We start from the raw sequence: 10,863 nt of genomic DNA on the forward strand, positions 1-10,863 counted from the left end.
ATTAACGACAGGCTGACCTGAATTTCAGGAGTCCTGGTAAGTTGCGGTGTCAGGAGGGCAAGCAGGTGAGTGTGGTGGGTGTTTTCTTCCTGGAGCATAGCATGAATCTGGTGAGGTTTGTGACCAGTATCCAAAAGGTGAGGTTCTGTTGCGTGGCGGTGCTGTGTGCCTCCATTGAGTCAACAGAGCTAGAGGATATAGAAAGCAAGGTAAGTAATATAAGGACATCGATCTTGAGCAACAAGAGTGAGCCTGTTACCAACATAGGTGAGTTGACGGACCAGCGGCGAAGTGATGCTGGTCATAAATACCCCTCTGCTGATTGCCACAGATAACTTCCAGGTGAGTTGCTCTGGTGAGAGAATGGCAGCTTTGCCCAGAGGTGGACACTGGAGAAAAGGCACATCCAGACTATGACAGAAAGCAGTCTATGAATAATCAAAAGTGTCAACAGGTAAGTTTGGTTTGGCTTGTAAAGCTATTTAAATAGTTAAAAGCAGTCAGTTTGCCTCTAGGCTTTGTTCACAAGTTATACAACAGTTATTCTTTAACACAACCAATACGACCAGCCTTTCTGGTAGGTTTAGCAGTGTTCTGCTTATTCATTCTAGCCCTAGGTTTTAAAGGAGTCTTATAGGGTAGGGGACTTGAATAGTCCTACTTTTATTTCCTTTGCAAGAAAAAGGTTGTAGCATAGCTGTGAATTATACAGAGTTGGAAAAGAATAAGAAACTAAGGAAACACAGCCAGGAGTGAGAGATGAATAGTGTCCACTGTCGAACGAGGGGCAGAGGAAAGAATAGTCCAGCAGAAAGACAGGCAGATTAGAGAGGCTGAAAAGACGACTAAAGAGGGAGAAGAAGACCAAATAAATGATGGCAGTGAAAAATTGGAAATCAGAGCCCCCAGCTAAGACACCGGGAGACAGGAAGTAGGAAGTAGCTGATCTCATTCCTGACTTCTCTTTGAGAGGCCTCATCGATGTGACACGCATTACCATCGCGGCTCTCGTCTCGGGCCTCATCGTCACTTCCCGTCACTGTTGTCTCTCTGCAGCCGGCGATGATCACAGCCTCTCCTTAACACGCAGAGCCAACGCACCACGCCGCTCTCCCTCCCTGTCATCTCCTTCTCCGGACCCACTGTCACGAAGATAAATAAGAACTAAGAAGTCAGTGAGAATTTTCCAACAGTCACTCTCTCCAAGCGGATTTTTCTGCACTGTTTCTTCTCTGCGCTGTGAAGCCGCAGGATTATCTCGGGGGCTGTCGGGCTATTCGAGGTCGGGACGAGTATTTAAAGGTCTGCTACACAGTGATGGAACAGCGCGGAAGAAAAAGTATTCACAGAGTGACACAAATTAAATCTGTGTGAGTCGAGTTTGCAAAGAGTGCGAACCCCCGATACAGGTGTCAGCTCCCATTCTGCTGAGGAGGCCGAAGTCGCCATGGAAGCTGAACTCATCAGGTTCATTTCAAAGTAACATCAGGTGCATTTACAACCCTGGAATGGTTCAACTAAATTACACGTCTACAGAGAAGATGCCCTATAGGGTTTCTTTAATGTGTGTTCTGTGGGTTGTACAAGCAAACCATTTAAAAACTCCAAATGTTCACTCTCTCTTCTTGTAATTCTTCCACGCACATAGATAAAAAACACTTAATGGTGCTCATCTGCCAACCCAGCTCCACAGAACAGCAAATCAACAAATTATACCTCCCCTTCATACTACATATTATAACTGCAGGACTATAATTCAGTCCTTGTACGTGTGACAGACTTTTTTATTTCCTTTTCTGCCACTTTTCTTTTTTTTGCCTTTTTTTGGGGGAGAGAAATGTACTCTAACCACCCACGAGTGGAAAATGGAACATACTCGGTGTTCATAATTTCTATCAAGCACCGTGCATCTGTTTTTCTTTGAGAACCAAAAAGCAGACATCCTCACGGTCACAGCCGGAGAGGATTCAGACAGACAAACGGATGCTTGAAACAGACACAGACTATGAGGAGAGGCTGACACAGAGATGGGATTAGAGAAAATGACGGGGAGAAAAATTCACACAGGAAAGTGGAAACCCAGTAGGAAACGAACACTTTCATTTTCTATTGAAAGAAAAGAAGAAGGCTGGTACCATTGCCAAAGTGACCAAATTGACTACACTGTCATTTTCTTTCAAATCAAACCTATATTTAAAAAGAGGCAGGCATGTGTCATTACAATACCTCTTTATGTCTGCACTTCTGATTACAGGACCGTCAGAGATGTGCCCTTGGATATACTCAGGCTTCACGAGTGTTAGTGTAAGTGACTGCCTCATATGTTGTCTTGATTTCCCTGCTACATTTACCAAATTCATATACTTTCATTTAACAAGACCCACACCCAGAGAGGCTAGAGTATTGCTGGCTAATGTGAAATATAGCTTTCTGGCAGAAAAATCATACAGGCAAAGAAATCTTTCTGAATATCAAGCATCTATTGATTAGTTTTTGTCACAAAAACACTTCTGAATATCTGCTTTGTGCTATTCTTCCACTTGCTATTGACTCTTGAATAAAGGTATCATGTGCACCGGAGTTCACACAAAGTTTGCAGGAGAGATTATGGAAGAGCTTGAAAGCTTTAGCGCACAAGGTTATGAGCTAATACCTGAACAACAGGGAGCCAGATGAGCGTTGTTGATGCCATGTAGGAAAAGGACAATGTGCAGTATTTTTGATTCCTGCAGCACATGATTGTGCTGTCACAGCGTGGGCAAAGTACTGGATGTGCACATGCACACACACACTCGCAACTTTTCACATTCCAACATGGTGACATCTTCCTCCATGCTAAGATGTTAATCCCTAGATCACTTTGTCTGCCTTCTAAACAGCTAATGTGTGACCTGTAAGGTTGTGAATTTAGGTTGCATCAGCCTATTAACAAAAATAAAACAAAATAAATAATATATGTCCTTAAAAAAATATTTGAGCAAAAATAATTCATGCACTTAGCTTGTAACGACTTTCCTAAAATCTGTTTCTCTGTTAAAGAACTAGCAGATCTGGAACTGCTTTCATTTATTTATGTGAGACTGAGATCTTTCACACGCGAGTACTAATAACACACACAGGCGTTGCACCACTCCGGAGGAAAAAAAAAACCCAACCCTGGGGGCAGGTTTACTGCTGGGATTTCTATGCTAGTCTTCAATAGGGTGCAAAGGGGGATTTGCATTGTCCCCTCCAGGTACTTTCATCCTGACCTGGCATCACTGAGCACGTGCTGGAACTGTGGCCAGTGCAGTTGCCTGGACAACTGATCGCTGGATTACAGGTTGTGAGAAAGAAAAGAGAGAGAGTGAAGCCTCTGAGGGCAAGAGTCGGTAAGTGTCTGGATCAGTGGTCTTCAGTCTTGATCTTCCGGTTTCTTTTTTTTCCATTTTGGGCTTCAGATGCAGGATTGTTTTAGACTTGGGAAACAGTTTTATTGGCTGGATTGAATTCATTTATTTGTTCAGTAATAGAAGCTTTCCCCCACTGGCTTTGAATTTTAAATCCTTCTCCTCACTTACAAAATGACCAAACTCTAGAAGATCTGAAAGTGTTTTGTAGTACTGTATTATCCGAAAGCAGCACCGCTCTCTCAGAGTGCAGACTCTGAGAGCTCTGAGAGTTTCTAAGAGTACGATTCTTACTCTTCTATCAAACCAGCTCCCAGGATTGGTTTCAGGGGGCAGACACTCTATTCTGCGTTTTAGCTCTGTCTTCAGTCTTTTGGATAAAACGTCAGTCTGCATCAGGGAACCCTGCGCTATTCTTTAGTTATGGTGCTGTATGACTGGGGTGCTGGAAGACCTCTCGTAATGATTGTTGTCTCTCCCTGTACTGTTTTGTAGGTACCTCTAGCTCATGACCTGCATGTTCCCAATCACTGGATACTTCCACCATCAACAGTCTCAGAGTTCACGTTAAACTGTATGTTCTCTGTTTCCTCTCCATGCCGGTCCTTCCTCTCCTCTTTTCTCTCTTTCCAACTGGCTGTGGCAGATGGCCGCCCTTGCTGAGGCCACTCCTGCTGAAGGTTTTTCTCTGTTAAAGGGCATGTTTTTTCATCCCTATTCTTTCCAAGTGCTTTCTCAAAAGGACTGGCTGGAATTCTCTATTACTGTGTTTATCATACAACATAGTGTGTATAAAGATGACAGTTTGCATACATTAGATGGAAATGGGATGTCATTTTGCTTCATCCAGTCTTAAAAATTAATTACTAAACATTTGATCATATGATAAAGAAAATCTTAAGGTGTTTTTGGGTGAACACATGTTGCAGTAGGCCTGCTTATCCTATTATGAAGTTCTAATCTCACATAGAGTTTCATTTTTGCCTTCCTAACGTCAGTGCTCCAGATAAGGATACACAGTGTCTCTGCACTATCAGGGAGCAGCTAGACTGTCCTTGAGCCTCTGATAGAAGCCAAACACCCAGACAGTCAGGTCATCATACACACCTAAAGGGTCCATTTTCAGGGGTACCACAATAGTGAGATAAAGGAGTAAACTCCAAAAAGTCCATTACAGTTTAATCTATACTGCACAGCATGTAAAACATGTTCCATTATTTTAGCTTTTTATAGATATAGTGATAGTTTGGGCTGTTTTTACTATCAAGATTCTTTTTGACAAAGTTTTATGAAAAATAGACTCGCTTACGCCGGGCCTGTGTCCTTGAATCAACACTTGAATAAAGTTTAATGATAACTGGTCACAACCCAGGTTCTGTTTTATTTTTTCTTAGCTGCTCTTTGGCTGCAGGTGTACCAAAATGAAATCACAGTTTGGAGTTTGGCTGGATTCCAGGACGTGGCCACCCAAGTGAATATAAACCTGTTTGGGATTCAGTGAAAGTTGATGTATGAGCAAAGAAGAAGTGCTAAAATAAACCTTGACCGTAAAAGTGTGCTGGTCTGGCTTCACTCTGCGAAACTTTCTCTCGAATTAAATAAAAAGCCTCTTCTCATCTCTGTTTCCATTTAGACCACACTATTGAACTACAGGATGTGGCTAACTGAAATCTAATGCTTTCGGGGGGGAAAAAGTTTCTACCGCTGCTGCATATTAAAGCCTAACTATTTTCTGTGACTGTGCCATGTCCTCATTCAATATCAGGGGCTCTGCAGACATACAAATGGCTAAAGGCTGGTAGTGGTGTAGTGACAGCTTGAGCTGCTATCTGATTGACTGATTGTTTTTAATAATGCCCCCATGCAAACATGTGTTCATATTTAACTAAGGACATGTTGACTAGACCACTACTGCTTTGTTTTTTGATGATCTTTGTTATCTAAATGACATCTCAAGATAACATGGTTGGGTCAGTTATGCTCACCTGGGGAACCCTAGCGTACCAGAAAATGCATTTCTTCTTCTTCCCAGCACTATCTATCTCATTATGCTTCAGTATCCATGAAAACACGCTATTTGAGGTGTATTTTACATAACTTAGCATAGAAAACAGAGAGCCTCATATAGCTGAGCAGCACTGTATACACTGGTATGTTTTCTGAAGGGCCTGCATGACAATTGTTCCTACTATCTCAGTTGAGGCAAAAATCCATAAATTCAAATTTTCCACTTCTGGTGACCCATCTGGATACAGCTGGACCAACTATTTTCTAGCTAGTCCGCAACTAGAAACAAACATATTTATCTGTTCTGGATGACCAGACTCGAAGGTGAAGCAAAAAGCCCCAAAAAGCTATCTGAACAAAAGGCTTTCAATCAGCATCCTGACTCCGCAAGGTTTGCTGACCGTATTCCTGCCAATGATTGTTTTCCTTATCCAAGATCATTTAAGTTTATTGAAGGTTCTTAATTGGCCCCAACTGCAGTTGTGAATCTGAAAGTAATTGGCTGTCTGTGTCTGTGTGTTAGCCCTGTAACATAATGGTGAGTTGTCCAGGTACCCCCACAACCCTGAATTTGATAAGTGTAGAGTATATATGTGGGAAAATACATATACATATATGTTTGTTATGCACTACATTGCCAAAAACTCATCTGCTTTTCCATGCACATAAACTTGAGAGACATCCCATTCCTAATCCATAGGGTTTAATATGATGTCTGCCCACCCTTTGCAGCTATAAAAAGCTTAAATTCTTGTTTGTGAGGTCAGACACTGATTTTGGATGAGAACGCCTGGCTCACAGTCTCTGCTCTAAGTCATCCCAAAGTTGTTCTCTTGGGTTGTGCAGGCCAGTCAAGTTCTTCCACACCAAACTTTCTCATCCATGTCTTTATGCACCTCACATTGTGTACTGGTGCGCAGGAAGGGGCCATCCCCTAGCTGTTTTCCAAAATGACTTGGTATGTTCAAGCATTAAGACTTCCTTTCAGTGTAACTAAAGGGCCAACCAGTGTAACTAAAGGGCCAACCCAGAATCCTGAAAAGAAGCCCAATACCATAATCCCCCCGTACTTTCCACGGGGGGATTTCCACTTGGCACAATGTATTCAGACTCGTACTGTTCTCCTGGCAACCACCAAACTCACACTGGTCCATCGGATTGCCAGATGGAGAAGCATGATTTGTCGTGCCAGAGAACACATCTCCACTAAGCTAGAGTTCAGTGGTGGCGACGCTTTACACCACTCCATCTGCACTTTACCCTGTGCTTGGTGATGTAAGGCTTGGATGCAGCTGCTCAGCCATTCTATGAAGCTTTCTACACACTGTTCTTGAGCTAATCTGAAGGCCACATGAAGTTTGGAGGTCTGTAGTGACTGACTCTGCAGAAAATTGGTGACCTCTGTTATTTTACATGACTTATCTTTCATGGCTAAGTTGCTATCATTCCCAATCACTTCCACTTCGTTATCCAAAGTGGAATACTTAGTGAGGAAATTTCACGAATGGACTTGCACAGGTGGCATCCTGTCATGGTACCACACTAGAATTCACTGATGTTTGTAGAAGCTGTCTGCATGCCTCGGTGCTTGATTTGATACATTTGTGGCCATGTGAAGTGATTGGAACACCTGAAGTTGATGATTTGGATAGATGAGCGAATACTTTGCATGTATACGTATTTTCCCAGATTTTGTTTCACACGCACCTAAATCTTTATTTAAAAAGATGCACATTTTCTCTTTCTCAACACTTTGCACAGGTTTGGCCACCTTTCTGCTACTTCTTACCAACATGGTTAGAAAAAGGAAACCCTGTGGATGTTTTGCCAACTCATTTTTTAAAAAGAGCAGTGGCTCAAGTCCAGCATATGATTATCGATGTGCTCTCTTACCTCGGGTTCTGTGTCCCGAGTGTTTTACACAGACAAGTTTTCATCCATTTTTAAAGAAACCAATACCAAGATCAACAGCTTCACAATAATTACAGACACAGCTCATTACCTGTCTTTCCCCTAAAGTCCTAAAAAAAATCAGCTTAAAAAAATATTGAAATGTTCAATCAGGCAGCGTTCATTTCAAACCAGATGTTGTTAAACATAATATTTAAAATACTCGCTTCTGCTTACATTCAGCTACCTTGCACACAATAAGTTTGACCTTATTTCACTTTCTAGTGTTTCAGGCTGTTTTTTTATAAGGTTTGCTTGGATTATTAACTCTAAAGTTAATTCTCCCAGTTGAAATATTGTTTTAATCCAAATGATTTCAGTAAACTTAATGATTTTTTTCGTGTCATCAAAAGATAATTATTTGCAAAAATTACATTTTAATTACAGGCTCCATGGTTTACGAATGTCATCATTTTCTGGGTAGTAAGAATGCAAGCGTTTGTTCTGATCCATGAACACATTTGCATTTTTAAAGGTTTCTTATTATTATCATTTTTTCTTTTTAATCCAGTAAGTCTTAGTGAGCTGAAGGAAAAGAAATTGACACTTTCACGCAACAAAAAAATCTCATCTGCCATTAATCTTAGAAAGCTTGTTAAAATTGGATCCTTAGTGACCCTGCTAAATTCACCCGTGCCCAGATTTTTGTAACATGCTTTTCACATTCAGTATGTCAGTCTTCAATAAATCACCTTCAGAGCCTTCAAAGCTTTGCAGCCAGACAAGTCAAAATTTATCTTCACAGCACAGGGTCGTGGTGAGTTTTCAAATCAATTTTTTTTATTATACTTGAAATACCCAGAAAGAATTACGTCTCAAATCAGGATGACTAATCACTACACCTTTAAAAAATATGTGTGCCTGCAGCTCACCAAAATCTTTCCACTATCAAAGATTTAAATATTTGATCCTCTTTTCAACTTGTAATTTTTCTATCAAACGTTTTTTTCTTTTGCTTTTTTATAAACCGAGCAAATTATTTGTATTATTTAAAAACTGTAGCATATACATTTGTGTAAGTACCAGATGTCCACTCCAGGGGCCACTTCATTTACTAGTTGTACTCGCTTTTGGCTTCTGAACTGCCTCAATTCTACAAGGCGCAGATTCTGTAAAATGCTGGAAACATTCTTAAGAGGTTTAAGAGCGTCACACAGTTGCAGCAGATTTGTCAGTTGCACATCCATGATGCGAATCTCCCATTCCACAACATCCAAAAGACAGTCTGTTAGACTGAGATCTGATGACTGTGGAGGTCATTTGAGTAGAAGAATGAGAATTGCCAGCTAATTGTGACATTGGATAAATAATTAAATGAAAAATTTAAACCCCAAAAACCTTCTGATGATGAAAAACACATTTCATGTTCCTTCAGTTTGAAATGCCCAGAAAAAATCTTGCATGGTGATTTTGTGGCCGAGGGGAACTTAACAGCAGTGCAAACATGTGAGATGTATAAGCTCTCTCTTTTTCTGTACGCGGCCTCTTCTCCACGACATGTCAAAGTTGAGGTTAACGCAGTGTCGTTCAGCTCAGCCCTATGTGCCTTTTAGTTATTCTCGATTAAATTGTAGGTTTTCCAAAAAGCCCAGTGTCTCAGCCCTCAGTTACACACTTGGGGGGGTCGGGAGGAAAGAGACAAGAGTGCAGATAAAAGAAAAACTGCAAATGTATGTCTACTGACACAGTTCACTGGACTGCACTCAGTAAAACAAAGTTGAGGACACCTCCTGAGGCTAATCTTAAACAAACCAGAGCGCAGGGTCAGGTTTGTATCTCAGTGATTTTGCTGTAGCTCTATCAATATGCAGCAATTCCAGTAAAGAGATGGATTTATCCAGAATAGATTTAAAGTCTAAGTAAGAGACACACTGTGCTTCGTTCTTTCACTGGAAGGTCTGTCCAGATACTCTCTGTTTAGAAGATTAGCTTTCTGATGTTCTTTTTAAGCGGAGCGATACGCAGGCACCAAATGGGTGCGCTTTGACAAAACACTGCCAACATTAGACAAGGTCAGAACAGTCATCATCCCCGAGCTGCATTACATGAAAAGGACATTCCATTAATTTGGATGATGTTTAGAAATGCGAGGGAGGACGATGAGGGGGAGGAAAGCGCGAGTGAGTGAGTGAATGTGAAAGGAATGAGGGAGGGGAGGAGAGGTGTAACAGGTTTCCAGGAAGCAAAAAGGGAGGGTTGCCATGAGTGCAAAGATAATAAGGCAAGTGAAGCTGAGAAGAACCTGAAGGAAATGATGGATGGTGCAAAGAGGAGAAAATGGAGTGGGGCCATAATGAGAAACAGAGCGAGATCAGAAACTGCTCAGCAGTAATGGGTGTTAATAAAAGTAAACTTAACATCTAAATATGGCCTCAGCTCATTACTGCCACCGACAGCCCTTTGAGCAAGGCCCTTGATCTTTTAATTACATGGGCAGCCGCAGATAAGACTGTGTGGTTGCTCTTAGAAGCGTACAGGTGAAAGAATAAAGAGCATGTGAAAATACCGCAGAAATTGGCGTTAAAGCAGCTTTATTTAAATTTTTGCCCACTAGGAGGCAGCAAAACAAGCTGTGAACGTAATATTGGCATGTAAAGACATGATGTGGTGAATTATTGCTTTGTTCTTTCATTCTTTTTTGTTTTTTGTGTTTCACAGCTATTCTGACATTTATTTGGAGAAAGAAATCAAGAAGTCATTAATCAATTATTATTTTTTACTAGCTACTTTGTAAATATGCCAGTTCAATTCAATTTGAAAAAAAAAAAATTTTCATCAAATCACAACAACAGCCACCTCAATGTGCTTTATATTTAAAAGTAAAGATCCAACAACAATAATACAGCAAAAACCCCAAGAATCAAATGAATCCCTTTAAGCAAGCATGTAGTGACAGTGGGAAGAAAAAACTCCCGTTTAACAGGAAGAACCAGACAGAAAAAGGCTCAGGGAGGGACAGCCATCTGCTGAGTGGCCAGGAGTGATGAGAGGAAACTATGCCAACTATGTGGTGTTTGACAGAAAACTTGCAGTAATGAAAGAGATAATAAGAATGATCCAAAGAGCATCAGCCAAGTGTAGTAAATGAGCTAGTTATTTTACCATTCCTGAGAATAAAGATTAGACAAATAGATCAGCTTTAGAAAAAAAAAGAAAGACTAATCCTCAAGACAAAGACGAGAATCTTCATTTCATCAGAAACGTATTTCCACCTCGCCATGGCTGGGTGCTATTTATTCTTTTTTTCTCCCTCTTTTTGTTTACCTCTCAGAATAACGTATGAATAAAAGAACTGGCTTGGAATAATGTGTTTACTTTCTGTCTGAATCACCTGGCAGCGCTGAACACTAAATATACCACAGAGTAAGAGTGATAAGATCAGAACAGACTCACTGTTAAACCCCTGTAGGACTGTTGCAGCATTTAATTGGAGAGGCTCTGTTTGAAAGTAGACCACGGTTTATTGTGTCCTTTGTGCGGTTATTTCTTTGCGCTATCGTGCATTCGGTGACCCTCG

The 10,863-nt window shown here is 41.0% G+C and overlaps 1 long non-coding RNA gene across 1 annotated transcript; it reads right to left on the bottom strand.

The window, feature by feature from the left end:
- On the bottom strand, positions 1 to 10,863 carry LOC308406201. Its single transcript, XR_013973475.1, has 3 exons — positions 10,740 to 10,863; positions 264 to 389; positions 1 to 188 (listed from the first exon to the last, which is right to left on the bottom strand). It is a non-coding gene; the product is annotated as an uncharacterized lncRNA (long non-coding RNA).

The sequence above is a fragment of the Rhamphochromis sp. 'chilingali' genome (assembly GCF_963969265.1).
Source record: "Rhamphochromis sp. 'chilingali' genome assembly, chromosome: 11".
Lineage (NCBI taxonomy): Eukaryota > Metazoa > Chordata > Actinopteri > Cichliformes > Cichlidae > Rhamphochromis > Rhamphochromis sp. 'chilingali'.